Raw genomic sequence first — 17,360 nt, forward strand, 5'->3', positions numbered from 1 at the left:
CAATTAAATAACCTGCACTGCGGTCACTGGTCACCACGAAAGGCAGAGAACAACCAGATAAACTTGTGACCAAGCACACTGCCGACTACCATGGAGCATGTTGACGTGAACGAAGGAGCAAGTTTCAATTCAAAACGTCTTTAAAGGGCTGCACATTAATGAGGAAAATGTTTGTGTTGTTGTCATGAGGTAAACATACACAATGTGGACAATAAGGCCATACATGTACCAGTCAATTTAGGGGATTCAAACTCATATCTTCGGGTGGAAAATAATCAGCAGTCAGCGACACTACCGCTACGTCACGATTGGCATATCGAGTATGATGTTGTACTTTTACAAACAAATAACAGTCGCCCCTCAAGGCATACGGCAACCAGATCAACTTGTGACCATAATGCTGCCGACTACCATGGAGTATGTTGACATGAACTACGGAGCACTCAACCATATTCTCAAACCAATAAGCGGCTGTTCCAACCAGCCAAGAACACACAGAAGGCAAACAGGTGAGTTCACTTGAGTTTGATATGGGAAATAAAGTCACATTCATATCATTACACGCTGATTAGGGCTAGGGGAGGAGATGATTGAACCACTGATTCTCTGATTGAAAGACATACCTTTTATAACTGGGTCACAGTGACCCACAATATGAATGTTGACCATCTGTTCCACATTAAATTTGAAGTTACAAATGGGCAAAGGCCATTTCCCAATTAGCAAACATTTCTGGGGACCTATATAATGTTGACCAAAAGTTGCATGAGTGTTGGAAGTAGTGAGGAAGAAATCGAAGCAGAAAGTTAAAAATGGATCCAATTATCGTGAAAGAAATTATGGATTATAAAAACCATAATCTCCTATCTGAATGCCTCACCAAACAGCAAAGGTTTACCATCAGGAGAAGAGCCTCTACATTTGTGCTCAAGGGTAAGTAGTAATACTATACACCAGGGTTGGAGTGGGGCCACTTTTCAGCCCGGGAATTTCAGGCTCAAGACCAGCCCACTTTTTTTATAGTAGTGGAAATTGGATAATGCAATGCAAATACTTGCGCGCGCCGGCATCGAGCCGAGAAGAGTTGTTGACGGGGGGGGGGGGGGGTGCAAGTGACTATTTTTTTGCTCAGTCCCGATGCGCGCAGACCGGCGTCGGAGCTCTGCAGCGACCGCGATCAACCTATCGAAGTGTCAACAAATAAAATTCTCGACCGGCCCAGAAGTGAAGCGGCCCACCGGGAACTCTCCCGATTACCCACCCCGGGCCTGCTATACACCAGGGGTACTCAACTTCGGAGGCCAAGAGGGCCACATTTAAACCACAACAGGTGCAAAGGGCCACACATTATTATTAACATATATTTGTACCATTTTATTCACTGTATTTACTACTGCTGTTTAATATGCTGTCTTGCTAGTCATTTTTAATGCATTCCAAAGCATCTAGGAATATTTAACAAATATTCTCAATTTCGGTAACAAATGGAGTGTAGCGACTGCTTTTCCAAGGATGACAAGTGTTGGTCAAGCTGATGTTTTATTAACACTGGAGTGAATAGCTTTGCATTGATGACATTGATAAAGTTTGCAATTGCTACTTTTCCTATTGAGAGCTCTGAGTCTGCATTTCACAAATATTAATAACAACAACAATATAACAAACAACTGTTTACTTATTCCTAGTGAGAGCTCTGAGTGTGCATTCTTTTCACAAGTCCTTTCAGATCCGGTTGTTGCTCAGTTGTAGCTGCTCTGAGAGTCTGCCAAATGTCTGTCAGTTAGACGGGAACTCTGCTTTGATTTTATTATTCCCATGGCAGAGAAGGAGCTTTCACACACATAAGTAGATCCAAAGCAGGTCAGGATTTTCTGAGCACACAGGATTAATGCAGGGTATGTGTTCCTCAGAACACAGGATATCCAGAATGTGTCAATGCTCTCCTCCTTGTGTCTTTCTTTGAGGATGTTGTTGTGCTGCAGCTCTATGAGTTGTTCCTCAAACGCAGCCCTTTCGACTCCAAATTGCCCAGATGTGACAGACTGAAGTAGCCTGTACGTCACAAGCAAAGGGATTCTCTGTGAATGCCAGCACGGGTTCCAAGGATTTAACGTCCGCGAACCAGGAGGAAAACTCCTCTTTCAATTCCATGAGGTAGGCGCAGTAAGGGGTGGGTGAAAATGAACCTGGTTGTGACACTTGGGCCTGTAGAACAGGAAAGTGTGTGAAATTTCCTACCTCAAGCTGCTGCGCAAACAGGCTCAGTTTGGTTTCAAATGCAGCCACATCATTCATCATCATCGGCAGAACCTTTTCTTTTCCTTGAAGCTTAAGATTGAGTGAATTCAAGTGACGCGTTATATCAGTCAGGAAAGCGGTGTTGTGCATGAATGTGTCATCTTCCAGGGGTGCCAGTAAATCACGTCGGCCCCTCTCTTCCAAAAATATGCGCACAGCTGGTAGCAGCTCCATGAAGCGATCGAGGACCTTTCCGCGACTAAGCCACCTGACCTCCGCATGCATCGCCAAGTCAGTGTATGCACTTTCAAACTCTTGGACCAAGGAACGGAACTGTCTGTGTTTCAATGCGTGTGCAAGAATAAAATTGACTGTTCGTGTCACAGAGTCCAGTCACTTTGAGCTCTCCACCTCTCAGCTTGCTGCACAATTGCTCTTGATGCAAAATGCAGTGATATGAGAAGAAGTCCGGCGTTTCAGTATCTTTTCTGAGCAAAGCAATTAATCCTTTCTCCTTTCCTACCATGGAAGGAGCCCCATCAGTAGTCAGAGAAACCAGCTTTTTTAAGTTGATGTTTTTGCCTGGTCCGTGAAAAAAGCTCATCATTGCAGAATACATATCCTCTCCCCGTGTTTGCCCTGTTAGCGGTAGCAAAGCCAGCATTTCCTCGGCAAATGTGTCCCCTTTGAGAAAGCGCACCCAGACTATAAGCTGCGCGATGTCTGTGCGGTCGGTGGATTCATCGAATGCTAGACTAAAGTACTCGGCACTTTCAATGTCTTTTAGCAACTTTGATAAAAGATCGTCTGAAATGACTTCCACTCTCCTGGTCACGTTAGAATCAGACAACTGCAGCTTTGAGATTTGTCTGATGATGTCGTCCTTGTTGTTAAATTCCGAAAACAGTGATTCCGCACAGTCCGCAAATGTATTTTTAAGAAATTCTCCCTCTGTAGCTGGCTTCTTGGCTTTCGCAATATTCCAGGCGATGTTGAGCGAGGCCTCTGTAACGTTGTCGCTGCGGAACATGGATTGCTGGGCTTGAAACCCACTGAGCAACGTTTGTATTTTGTTTCTCCTCAGGTCGCTGCCAGGTGGATAGGCATCTTTAAACTCCGGGTGACGCTGTTCGTGATGGCGTTGTAAATTCGCTCGCTTTGAGACAGATATTGTTTTTTGACAGAGGAGACACATTGGTTTCCCGTGTATCTCCACAAAAGCAAATTCACTTTTCCATGCAGAGTTGAAAACCCTGTTTTCGTCATCCACTTTCCTTTTCTTTGTCGCCATCATTAATTAAGGTGCAAAATATTTTAACAGATGAGCTGGCGCGATAAAAAGGCGGGAACTTAAATTAAAGGCGCACTACAATAATTTTCACACGATTTTGGTTGGCTAATTATAATTATTATGCATTTATTTTGGGGCGGCTGTAGCTCAGTGGGGTAAGAGGGCCGTCCTTCAACCGCAAGGTTGTTTGTTCGATCCCCGCTCTCCCCATTAGTTGCAAGTCGAAGTGTCCTTGAGCAAGGCACTGAACCCCCAGTTGCTTCCCGGGCGCTTCACCGCAGCCCACTGCTCCTTAATAACTAAGGATGGGTTAAATGCAGAGAACTAATTTCCCCTTGGGGATTAATAAAAATTAAATAAAATTTAAAAAAACAGGCATGTCGGGGGCCACAAAATAAGCGCCTGTTGAGTACCTCTGCTATACACTATCAATGAGTAAGTCATTTTGTTGTTATTAAAAGGATAACATTGAGTTTTTTTTCAAACAGATGGAGTGCTACATTACATTTGCAGGAGGAGGAAAAAAGACCAAGAGCATTTTGCAAAGGTGGTCCTCACAGCAGCTGAAGCGAATGAGATTTTCATAGAGCTGCACTGCAGTAACATTGGGTCACACTGTGGAGTTGAAAAGACCCATCATGCAGTTATCAGCCGCTACTATTGGCCAGGCATGGAAGCAGATATCCGGAAATGGGTAAGAAGTGACCTGCAATGTATCTCCCTCTTTTTACAAAGTCTCCAAAATCTGTCAACTGGAATAACATTGGAAAACACTCAAAAATATCTCCTGAACTTAAGCTTACTGTTTGTACTAGACCAAAGTCCTACATACATTTAACTTGAATATCTTTTCCCTCCAGGTTGCTCAGTGTCCGGAGTGCCAGTCGAAAAGAGCCAATCTCGAAGAAAAAGCCCAATAGAGGTGAGGGTATTGTCCAGATCGATGTCCCATGCAGCTAAATGTGCTTTCATATCAGTTACTTCATACAGATGTCTAAATATCGTTCAACTCTTTCAGGTTGCAGAGCCATTTGAGCTGGTCGGCATGGACCTCATGAAGCTCACTGTAACAGAGGGTGGAAATCAATATATCTGTGATGGTTGATTATTTCACAAAGTGGGCAGAAGCCTACCCTCTGAAAAATAAATCGGCAGAGTTGGTGACCAATTGTATTATTGATTTTGTATACAAATTTGGTGCACCTCAGACTGCTTACAGACCAGGGCACAGAATGTAAAAATCAGGTAAAGTAATGACAAACGTTACCTGTTATCAAGCAATACTGTAAATGCCGACTTGTGTTCTGCTAAATGCAATTTAAGGTGAATGCCAGACTGTGAGGCCCTTGGAATTGAAAGAAGCTTCTGTTCGCCATACCATCCACAAACCAATGGTTTGGTGGTGAAGCTTAATGGCACCATATAGAGGTAAGATGCATTCTCAGAAATTGAAATTCACCATCAATAAAATAAATTGTTGACGTGAAACATCTGCTGTTATGTGAAATCTTTCAGGTCTCTCAGCAAACTGGCCAGAAAGAACCCCAAAAAATGGGATGAGTTTTTTTTAGGCGACTGTTTGGCCTGTGGACAAAAAAAAAAATTTGACCACAGCATAGCCCTTATTATTTAATGTTTGGCAGAGAGGCCAGGTATCCCTCAGAGGTGCCAAAAGACTACGAGGTAAGTGGCTCTCTTTATTTTTGAGTGAAGGGGTTGAGATTACTTTTAATTACTGGCTTGGAATATAACACTACTTTGGTTGTGTTTTTATTAACTTTATATAATTGTTTTAATTCAGGTGACAACTGACAAAGTTGAGAATGTGGCCAGGAGGGAGCAAATATTTCAAGGGCTAAGCAACCAACCGGAGACTTACTCAAGAGTTCGAGAAAATGTCAAAAAAAGTCAGTCCAAGATCCGAAAACGGAAATTGGAAAGTGGTTGGGAGGACAATTTTAAGGTTGGGGACTTAGTTTTTTTTTTTTTACATTCGAGAAGAGCAGCGGAAGGAGGGGGGAATGGAGACGGATATGTTGGGGCCATTTACTATCACAGGCATCAGTGAGAAAGTAGTACATTTGGCCAAGGACCAAAGCACGATGGTCGCTAATATCGACCAGCTGACACCTTTTAACAAACCAGAGGACAGAATCCCAGCTGGACTCACGAAGGTGAGCAGCTGTCCTATACCTGACCCCCCGCCCCAACAACCACCACCCAGCCTCTCTAGCCCCAACCAACATGCTGCCAACCCTCCACCAGCCGCATTTGAAGGGAATCAACCCATCCATGGTAAAGATGCAGCCCATTTCAGTAATCTGACTAAGAATTAAAATGCTATACACTCTTTAAAATGACAAATGTTCCACATTTTCAGCTATCCAGGATATATGGCAGACCAAGGGCCATATACTCTGGTTGAAACTGGGCCCATATAAACTATTTACGACAGATTTACAGAACCTGGCAGAGAATTGGAGAGTGAAGTAAGTGTTTGTAAGTTAGTTAAGATTGTTTCTCTTAAAAATGCATGTTAATTTGATCTCTTTTACATTTTTAGATCATAAATGCTTACCTGTTATGCGTGACCAGAAAAATCCAAAGTAAGGTGAATGTCATTGACAGTTTTGAGATGACAGCCATTTGGGATGGCATATCAAGGGGGTTGAGACAGGTAAGACTAATAAAGACTTTTAAAAGATGTCAGTTACAGTTGTACACTTATCAACTATGTCACTTTGCAGCTTGATGTAATGGAGTGGGACACTCTTATTGGAGTTGTCTGCAAGAATCACCATTGGACTCTGGTGGTAAGTGCACTTAAACAATGCCATTTGTGAAACTAAATATTAATCTCAGAATCTTGCACATAACTATCCTCTCTGTTAAAGGCCATGTATCCGAAAGAGGGAAGGGCTTTGTTTATTGACCCATTTGGCGCTACTCCCAATCAACTGAAACATTGAAGGGATGCACAAGGTAAGTGTATAAGGATGTATCATTTTTTTCATGTCTTATGGTCTCTGATGTAACAATTATTTTTGCTTCAGGGCTTTCATGCGGAAAAGAAATCGGAATTTATCCAGATGGATAAGCCACACTGTCTCGCATCCCCCTCAACAAGATTGAACATCCTGTGGAGTGCTGGTGTGCAAAGTAAGATGACGTACTCTACTTGGCATTTGCCATATGCCGTCACCGGAAGAGCCAGCCAGCCATAGGTTCCCGACCCCTGCAGTAGAGTTTACCAATAAACAAGGCAGTATCAAACACGAGCAGTCAGTGCTCGCCACAGCTCAACAGCAACCAAAAAACCGACCAATCCCTCCTCTGAACAAACACAGGACTATTTAGGGGATTGTTTGGCAAAGCTATGTGTTGAACATGATCCAATCCAGTTGGGCTAATTTTGCCACTCTACTACAGGGCTTGTGGATAAAAGATACATTTATGCTATGCTATGTTTGAATACGTTATATTTAGCTCATTGCAGAATTGTAACCGTACAGAAGAGGGTTAAATACTTCGGGCCGACTCGCCCGCACAATGGAGAAGTACTGACGGTTTCGAAAGAACGCTCCCGTTCCCACTTCCGCTTTTTACGCTTAAGCCGCTCATGACAGGAAGTGGACTCATGATCGCCGCTCTCGAACAAATGACCCACGAAGAAGGAATCATGGACGTGAGCCAGTGTGGGTGGAGATACCCAGTGCTCCAACCAGGCCGCTCTGTTTTAAACTTAGCTCCGCCTGCAGCTTTGACTTTAACCAAAGGCTCCCTTCAGGAGAACCTATGAAACCCGCTGCGCACTATTGATTAAGCGCCTTTTTCCTTAGTTTCGTCTGCTCCCCACGAGCCGACGTAAATTAGGCCCGTGCATGTTTAACTGCCGGACAACCTTTCAGTTACTGAATAAACTCTATTGCTTGAATTGAGCTTAACGCCTCGAACTCAGTCTGTTTCAGGATATTTCTTGCTCAACAGGCTCAGGCTCAGATATCCCCCCAATTATGTTGGTACGTGAGTAATAGATGCGATCATCTTTGTCAGGCCACTGGAAAGTATTCTTCTGTCCATGCTGAACCATACAATTCACCTGTATGTCCTCTCCCTGAATATCTGAGATTTGGCCCACATATCGCTTCTCATCATACTTGACAATGATGAACTTTCCCACCTCCAACACATCTTGGTCACCTTCATCATCTTCATCTTGGTCGGGAGGGACTGTGCTCACCTCTTGACCTGGACTGTCAGTGGTCATTGTGACTTGTTTGACGTTGACGCAGACACACACTTTGGGATAGCTGCAGAAGCAACCGACTTCCCTGTGAAATATTTCCCCTGGTGTTGTTGTGAAAATTTGGTGTGTGCCCAGTATACCCTTCACAGCTGGTAGGACAGGAGGGAGCAGTGTGTCAAATTCAGCAATGTCCTTTCCTCTATAAATTTAATTAGGATTTTCATCCCATCTTAGCTGGACAAGAAGTCAAACAGTGCCTCAGCAGTTTGCAGATCATGTCCCCTTAGCACAACCTGGTCTGCCATCCGCTTCACACAAGCTCCGACCCCATCAGGAGCCCCTTTTCCGTGACTTCTTTCACTGTAATTCCATTGTGACAGGTTTCGAGCCTTCACCAGTAAGTTCCCCTCTAAGCACCAAAGAATGAGCAGCCAGTGATGTGCCAGAATAACTTTTATTGTCTTAAGGTGCGTTCACACCAAACGCGAAACTTTTTCGCGTCGCACAAAACGCATGAGTTTACTCGCTCGACCGTTCACCGTGTTCTCACCATAAGCGTCGAGACGCTCCGCGAGGGGTGGGGCTTATCGCCGTGTCTCGTCTCCGTAAAGACAGTTATCATTTCCTTCATCTACCAGAATAACTAACCACTAGTTCTGCTTTATATTTGTTGTGGACATCCCACACTAACGCCCTCGTGTTTGGGTTCATGACATCACCCGTAGGCTCACTCAGCTCGGTCACTCTAACCGATGAAGTTACTGTTACGTCTGAAAGACTTCCACTTCCAGCTACGAGAGCGGAACACAAGAGCCGATTGGCCCGAGTTCCGAGATTACCGCACCTTTAGGCCCGCAGACTTTGTCTCTGCTCTCCACGCTCCTGATCTTCCGTCTGTCCAGCTCCTTTATGGAGACACTCAGATACACAAACACAGATCGTCATCAGCTGGACTGATTACCAATCTGATTACCAATTAGTCCAGCTGATGACAATCAGACACCGTTCCCTGAACCACACTCTTGCTCCACCCACTCTGCAGCCGAGCCTAAACACCCACCGCTGCCACATCCATGTTAAACTCTGGAACCCCCAGGTAAATGGCACAGTGCTCATCAGGAAACAGTTGGTCTTATTGCGGTACTGCGTCACAGGACCATCGCTGATTACATGGAGTGACTCAAACGGTGAGCCATGCTGCATCTGGAGGTCCTCAATGACTGGCTGTAAGTGAGCCCACAGCGTGCCTCAGAGACTTAAAGATTGTTGCAAAGCTCTGAGTGGCCGTTTTGGTGTATGCTATAACTGTATGGAGAGTAACCTGGCTCCTACTTCCACCAAAGTGAAAAGCTTGTATCTCAGTATTACAACCATAGTTTTCAGAGAAGTCTATATGTAAAGCTAGGTCGTTCTCCTGCAAATTTCCCTTCAACTCTAATTTTCCGTGCATGGTGCATCCAGTTAAACTGGTGGGATGCTATAGACTCCAAGGCATGATAGGAATCTGCAAGTTGTCCCAGTGTTCCACTCACCCCTTTCTTCACCCAGTTTTTGTAAAATCATTTGTGTTAAGTTATTTTGTTGTAAATACAAATTTGCTAGTTTTGCGCATATTAAAACCTTATATAAATATATACAATATAATGCCAAGTCAGTTATTAGCTGCTCCAGATATTTCTGGTTCATTTTGTTCATGTATAAGTTTAATGTTTCACCTATGTTACGGTCACACCGCAGGACATTGTGTATTCACCTTAAAATATAATAAAAAAACATATTTCATACAAAATCATAAGTTTAAAATAAAGTACTATAATATGCTTCACTACCGTGTTGTTTAAGTGGTCAAATGCATCTAAATAAACATTCACACTTAATTACAGGAAAATCATGAGTCATGTCATCCACCCACCTACCTTTGAGATAAGGCCTCCTCCCACTACTGCCCCCAGCTATGCCCTCCATTTATTAGCCTACCCCTATTGTGCTGGAGTACCAGCTCCTCACCAGGAGTACATTGGGAAATCTGATTTGTGAGAGAGCCATGTGTTTGGGCTTGGCTACAGAGTGGGTGGAGCGGGGGAATGGTTCAGGGAATGGTGTCTAATTGGCCTCAGCTAGTGAAAGAGCAGTAGGGACTGAAATGAGGTGGTGGAGAACAGAGGCGCAGTCTTTAATAAAAGATAATACCAAACATCCTTCCTGTATGTTCATCCTTGGGTGCTTGGGGAAGAAACCTACCGGTGACAGTCACAAACCTGTTACACCATGCATTTATCATCTGAAGAGGTCAGGCTGTGCACGATGTAGTGGGAGAAACGTATAAGTAGTGATGATATGTACATTTTTTATCTTACTTAACCAACAATGCGATTGATTTGATGTTGTGTAGTTGTTCCATGCCAGTTTCTCAGTGTTTGTGCATTCAAGCAGACAGGCAGTGACCCTCACTGCGTGTGCATGTGTGTGCGCGCCTCCTTGAGGAAGATAAGGTAGTGCCATTCTGCAAGCATTCACTGGCAACAAAAGGAAAATGTCATGTTCTGATGTACGCCTCTCCCATCTTTTCTGTTGCATTAACTCTTAAAAGGAAAGAAAATGAATCCTGGACACATCCCCTGACAAAGGAAAGATAAACACAGCCATCTAATTACAAAATTTAACCAGATTCTTTGTCATGTTTAAACACAGGGTATTGAGATAAAAAGAAACGCCCCCTCTCTTCTTCCCGAGACTTGTGATATCCTTCATCAGTTTGTTCTCAAGAACCAAATTCATGCCGAACTGCACGTAGCTTTGTTACACTATATTTGAATGAATCAACACTTTATATGTACAAATGTAGTTTTTTTACCAACCAGTTTAACATGCATGAAGCCATTTAAGAAGGAAAAGAAATCTATACAGAAAAACATTTACAACAAAATGTGGGGATTGGGACTAAAAGAGGTTACAGCAGCGCTCCAGCAACATCAAGCGCCCTCATCAAGCAATCCTGCAACTACTCCACGTCAACCTAAGTAGGAATAATTGCCACCAATCACCTAAAGGTTAGCGGTGTGCTATGGGGAGGAAAATACTCCCATCATGAACAGATATCAAACTGTCAGAATTTGGATCAAATAGCCAGAGTGCATTGCAAAAAAGACCATATATGTAGGTTTTTGGGATGTAATCTTTGGGCTACATCTTTCCTAGCCCCTGACACAAATATAACTGGGAGCATTCATTTAACAAGTCGCTTAATTAGGCTAAACGTTAAAGTGAGCTTAGCACTGACAATTTTCTAAAAGAGATAATCTCATGTTAGCTTTTTCCAAGTGGTGTTTGGTTGGGTTGCACAGGAGGATGTTTTGTATTTATAGCAGTAATGTAGCTAGCTTGTCAAGGCACAAGGTCCTTTAATCAGTATTTCTCAAACTGTGGGCATGGATGTATTGCAGGTGGCGGTGGCAAGGGGAAATGCAGATTTCTTTTATTTGAACTTTATTGAGAACTTCACAATTTACAAAAATTCAAAGTACACACCATAAAACTAAGTTATTAATAAATACCTGGCAAAATACCTGTATGTAAGCTTTTACATTAGGTTATTAACGGGTTAAGCTTGTGCATGCGCCATGGCCAAGGTTTGGCGACTCCGTGATTCTTGGCGTCTTGAGGTCAGCTTTTCTGCTGTTCCCTCTAAAAAAAAAAAAAAAAAATACCGATCAAAGAATCAGAATCAGAAACAGGTTTATTGCCAAAGAATGTTTTCACAAACAAACGAGGAACTTTTTTTGGCGGAAGGTGCAAGAATCGCGCACGGAGGTAATCCAAAGACTGGGCGATAGCCCGTCATTCTCAACTAAGCTTGAGTCCGCAACCCTGTTTAAAAAAATATTTATAGATGAAAGCAGGATCTTTGCAGACACTGATGAGACATAATGGCTTACACATATCTGCACTAATTCTGTTTTGATTTGCACAGATTCCACACTTATTATCTTTTACAACTATGGTCATTTGATTGTTCTGACCACAAATATAAATAATAATAAATACAAAATGTAAGAACAAAAGGTACTCCACTCTGACTAAGACTGTGATAGGGGCCTATAATAGTAATAAAATACGTTATAATATATAATATGGTTAAAGTCATTCATGAACCAACTTTCTTTTTTTGGCCTGAACAAGTCTTCATGGACTTGTGTGCTCTGCTCAGCCATGAGTCTGTTCTGCCTCTACCTGGTTGTCACGATACTAACATTAGAACTTCTATACCATACCTGCCATAAATATCATGATACCCGGTTAAGTGTTGAAAAAGTTGGTAAAAAATTAACCATAGATATTTTATTTATTACTATTATAGATAAATATACAAGTATCGTATTTATTATACACAGCTATGTGGCCTTTTATCTGTATCTGACCAGATGATACATAGTTCCTTCAGTATGAGCAATTCTGGAGTCACACAACTTTACAGACTGTCTGCATTGTAGACAAAGTTCTTACACATTTTACTTCTGGCATCTTTTCTTTATATTTAACCCTCCTGTTATGTTCGTTTCTTACATTCAGCCGTGATGTTCCTGGCTCAATTTGACCCGGTTAATGTTGAATCATCCAAAAAATCCTAAAAACTATAGTTTTCATAACTAACTCCATTACTAAAAATTAAATCAGTTTTTACTGGAATTGAATTATTCACCCCTCCACAGATCAGTGTTCAATCAGGAGAACGCAATCATTTTAAAGGAAAAATACATGAGATGAGACACCTGTGCTGTTCAGGGTCATAATGACCCGCTCACTCAAAATCAAGCAAAATGAGTCAAAGGATTTGTTTTGAAAGTAAACTTTATTTATGTTCATTTATAGTGTTAAGGAACAGACATATACAAAAATGAACAAGAGAGGAACACAATGAAAAAGGTGTGTGTTTGTATGCGTCCGTTTCTACACAGCACACGAGTGACATGTAGTCACGGTGTGCTTTGTGCAAATACATTTTGCACATGCGCTCGTCTTGATATCATCAGATGGCTGACAGACCTGGCACCTCTTCCTGTTCGCCCCTGCAGCAACCTAGAAAGATAATGATTACTTTATTATGTCTTTCTCCTGATCCTCATTGCATGAAACGTACACATGCACGTATACATACACACAGTCACACACTCGACTAAGTGTCTCAGAGAATGTAGTTATCAAAGCCTTGGCTGACCCAGCCCTGAGTGATACCAGGTATTTGTCTTGTTTCTGGAAGCAATGGAACAAATGTTTGTGTGATTTTTTTGGCTGCAATGGCTGGACTGGTGTCCTCGTATTGTATTTTATATATTGTTGTTGTATTTGTGTTTGTTGTTTTATGGACCCATGAGTCTGGAATAAAGAAAGAAAGAACACACTCAATTACCTCAGACACTGGTGTACTGGGTGCACTTCTCTCCCTCACTATGGCTGCAGTGACTGGGGTTCTCGGCATGTGCTGTCTCCGTTGTATGTGCGGCACCACGAGTGACTTCCCGAGTTCCTCGAGAAAGATGCGCCTCTTGTACAGCTTTGACATGTTCCACTCAGGAAAAATCTCCGTCCAGATGACGAACGCATTGCAGGCTGAGACATCAATTATATTATAAAAGATGACCAAAGGCCAGCGCGCAGTCATTCTCTTCGTGCTGTAGGACCCCGTTACTTTATCCAAATTGTCCACCCCGCCTTTTGTGGCATTGTATTCCAGAATCATGCTCGGTTTCTTGTCCTCCCGTGTGCTGATTTCAGCATTTCTATGGAGAGTGCTCATGAGCACAACGTTCTTTCCCTTTTTGGGCCAGTAAGTTACAAGGGCTGTGGTGTCTGTGAAGGCAAACTTGGACGACTGGGGGGGCCCTGTTCTTGATCTCCAACAGCTCGGCAGGGAGCTCAGTTCTGTTTTTTCGGACAGTCCCGACCATCGTGAGCTTTCTTTTTGGAAGTTCCTGTCCCAAGTTGTAGGATGTGAAAATTGTCACACGTAATGTTGTGTCCCCTTTGTCGCTCTGCCATTTAAGCACAACACTCATGCCCTGGTTCTTCTCTGGGTCTCCTTCAATTAGCTTTCCAGTGTAAACCTGCATGTCCAATGCATAGCTGGAGTTTGCGTCACACGCTGCCCAGATTTTAATGCCATATTTTGCAGGCTTTGAAGGCATGTATTGCCTAAATTGGCAGCTGTAGCAGCTCTATTGCCACTACCCGTGGGTTTCCCCCAAAGGCTCCAAGGATCAGCCAGGCACCAAGAGGTTCCGTTAGACGACATATTTTATTATCATACACAACGCACAGCAGACCGCAAACCTGCGCCTCTGCTCACTTCTCTGCCTACCTCCAGCTCTGCTGCCCTTTTTATATGAGCAGCATCGGCTGCTGACTGCTGACTGATTGGCAATCAGCAGCCGAGGCCAGATTGGGGACAGCTGCCACAGCAGCGTCCTCTGAATGCCACCACACTTTCATCTACTGTGACATTAGGACCTGGGTTAAAGAGGAGGGGAAGACCTTCTACCCACTTGTCCCACACTGTCCGAATAGCTGCCAGCTTGTCTCTCCCCCGTCTGCCAGCTCTTGTCTCTCGATTATCAAATCGATTACTCTGGAGAAAATATGAAAAGTCTCCAGGGACATGGTGGCTCGGAATATGGCCCTGCCTATCTCAGCATCCCACAGGCTGGCTGCCGATTCATCCTGCAACTTAGACCACAGCAAGGATAAGGAGCCCTACATATGCATGAAAATGTGTTTCATCCAGCTCCTTCCACTTCTCCCCCAAATCACTAGATTCTTCTCCCCCCCTTCTAGATTAGTCATTTCTAGAATGACTTTCTGTATTGACTTTGGAACGACAAGCTCAAAAGCTGACTTGATGTCTGAGATACGAGTTACTGCCATCCTAGGTGGGGCCAAGCAACTATCTTGATAATATTTTCAGCAGAGAGTCTCGGCTGATGTATATTGGCTGAGGATGACCACTGTATTTCCCGATTTTTTGACACGAATGTCTCGCTTAGAGGAACAGATATATAATTTTCTTAGAATTTTTCAGAATCTGAATTGACCTCAAGATGGTCTTCATCCTCAGACACTCTCCTCTATTTCACTGTTGTGATCAAAGATGTGCTCCAGAGCCTCCAGGACTGTCATCTTTTTGTTTCTGTTGCTCATGTTGTCCACAGCAAGCTGCTGTGTCGTATGTATCTGCAAAGTGTACTGTTGGTAGGATTCCCAAGCAACCCTTTAGTATGTTTTGCTCCCCCTGCTAAGTGTGGGCGGAGTTCTCGCGGGAAAATAAAAGGTTACCGTCAAAATAGTATCTGTATTTCTTGCACAGGTTATCAATAAAGAAAATTCATAGACTTACTTGTATATTTAGCAGGCTATTTAAAGGGGACATATTATGAAAATTCCACATTTTTAGTGCTTCTATACGTTAATTTGGGTATCTGGCATGTCTCCCAACACAAAAACGCTGGAAAAAAACAACTCACGCGGCTTGTTGAGGTTCCTCTGTCAGAAACGATATGCTTGAGTGCGTCCAAAGGGATCACCACCAACGTCTACGTAGATTTTGAAACACACCCATGTAGGGAGTCTGGCTACATGGCCTTGGACCGCCCCCCACCACAACGTTGCAGGTAAAGTTTATTTGAAAGTTGTGTTCATATTTCAGACATGAGTCATCAAATAAGTCATCAAATACAACGATTTAATAAGTAAACAAGGTTTAAATGCTAATTAATGGAGGTAAAAGCCCTGCTTGGTCACTTACTGTCAGTTTACAGATGGAACTTTACTCATGTAGCATTTATATCTTTATGGCGTTCCCGTTACTTGCATTTACACCAGTGGTCCCCAAACTACGGCCTGCCCCCACATTTGGCCCGGCCCCCTGAACAGAACCAGAGACGCGTTCCGATTTATTATTTTTTTCGCCCGCTGCCGTTGAGGCTGCAGTGAGACACGGAGAAAATGTGGAGTGGTGCTCTTCACAATAAAACATCTTTGATGGGGTGTGTCGCGTCTCGGCCAATCAGCGTTCAGATGTCCACAGCATTTGGGAAGTTAGGTTAGCTTGAATGTTAGTCCGCTACATCTGCTGCTGTCACGCTGCACGGTGTAGCGATGCTAACGAAGTACCCGTACGTTAAACACGATGTGATTTAGCATATTTTTATTATCGACACTTCATTAAAAGAGCGCACTCGCTGCTCCGCTCCGTTAAATGCTGTCTGCAAGCGCAGCGCTCACAGCGAGTGGTGCGCGCATCACTCAGCCGTGATGCGCGCACACAGGTGAGCCCCCCCCCAGCGCATCTCGTGGAGGAGGGGAGAGGGGGGAGCTGGCTCATTAGCATTTAAAGGAACAGGCAATCAAAACAGGTAAATCTGTGGTAGATGTTTTTGACAGGGTAAAAAGGGTGCTGTTTGAAATGATTCTTGTGGTATTTTGACCAAAATATGTTACAAACATTTCATTAAGACCCCAAGGAACCATATCAACTTGTGGAAAAATGGGCATAATATGGGTCCTTTAAAGTAATCATCCTAAAAACTTTGCGTCCCCCCTCCCATATCACGGTAGTTTGGCCTGACCTGGCACACGCGCTGAGCCACCAAAGCACACCCTAGGAACACAGGGGAGCTGAACACACACACACTGCTGCTTTACACAAAGATGCGGTGCTCTCTGAGGGAGAAGACTCAGTCATGTGATCGAGGCCTCCAGATGAAGCCACATCACTCGGCTTTGGGTGTGTGCACCCTGACCTGGGACAGAAAGCTTTGAAGCAGCAACTCCCCTTTGCCTCCACATATTGACGTGAGGCCTCCTTTTCTATGGAGGACTCAAAATGACTTAAGTATAAATAAATAAATGCATGAATAAATAAATGTATGAATAAATAAGTAAATACAGGAATAAATAAATACATGCTTAAATAAATGCATAAATAAATAAATGAATACAATAATAAATGTATAAATAAATACAGAAATGAATAAATATAAGTTATAACTCAACAGGACATCATTAAATAAATGTATTTCTACATTTCTGTATTTCTTCATTTATTTATATCTCTATTTATGTGTCCACACGTATTTCTTCATTTATGTGTCCGTATATTCAAATGAGCTGGGCATTCTGAACCTCATTGTTGAACAGGATTGGTCAAGTCAGGGAGCAAGACAGAAGCAATCGATCCCAAGCTCTTGGACCTGTAGACGAACAGCGTTTATTATGCATTCTTGTCTACATTATAAATACTACTGTTGTTGAGTCACGGAATGTAATTTAAGGATGTTTTCAGCCGAGAAGTTAGTAGTTTAAGCATCAAATATGTGGTCAGTTTATCGAGATTCAGCCTAATAAGGATATGCGACGGAGATTTGAGGTTCTGCTCGCGGGACCACTGAGCTCTGGGCGCCGGGCGGTCAGCGCGCTGTGTGGCCGCCGAGAGAAGCCTGATCTCAGCAGGACTTTTTGAAATGCTCCGCTGGCTCTGATGTCTCCGTAGCGGCTAAACATGAGATATAATTAGGTTTTGGAGGATCTAAAGAG

At 43.2% G+C, this 17,360-nt stretch overlaps 1 long non-coding RNA gene across 1 annotated transcript; it reads left to right on the forward strand.

Annotated features, from left to right (window-relative positions):
* Positions 1-5,058: 5,058 nt before the first annotated feature.
* On the forward strand, positions 5,059-6,003 carry LOC130199929 (uncharacterized). Its single transcript, XR_008832915.1, has 3 exons — positions 5,059-5,212; positions 5,331-5,824; positions 5,910-6,003. It is a non-coding gene; the product is annotated as an uncharacterized LOC130199929 (long non-coding RNA).
* Positions 6,004-17,360: the final 11,357 nt, after the last annotated feature.

This window comes from Pseudoliparis swirei, chromosome 9 (genome assembly GCF_029220125.1).
Source record: "Pseudoliparis swirei isolate HS2019 ecotype Mariana Trench chromosome 9, NWPU_hadal_v1, whole genome shotgun sequence".
Lineage (NCBI taxonomy): Eukaryota > Metazoa > Chordata > Actinopteri > Perciformes > Liparidae > Pseudoliparis > Pseudoliparis swirei.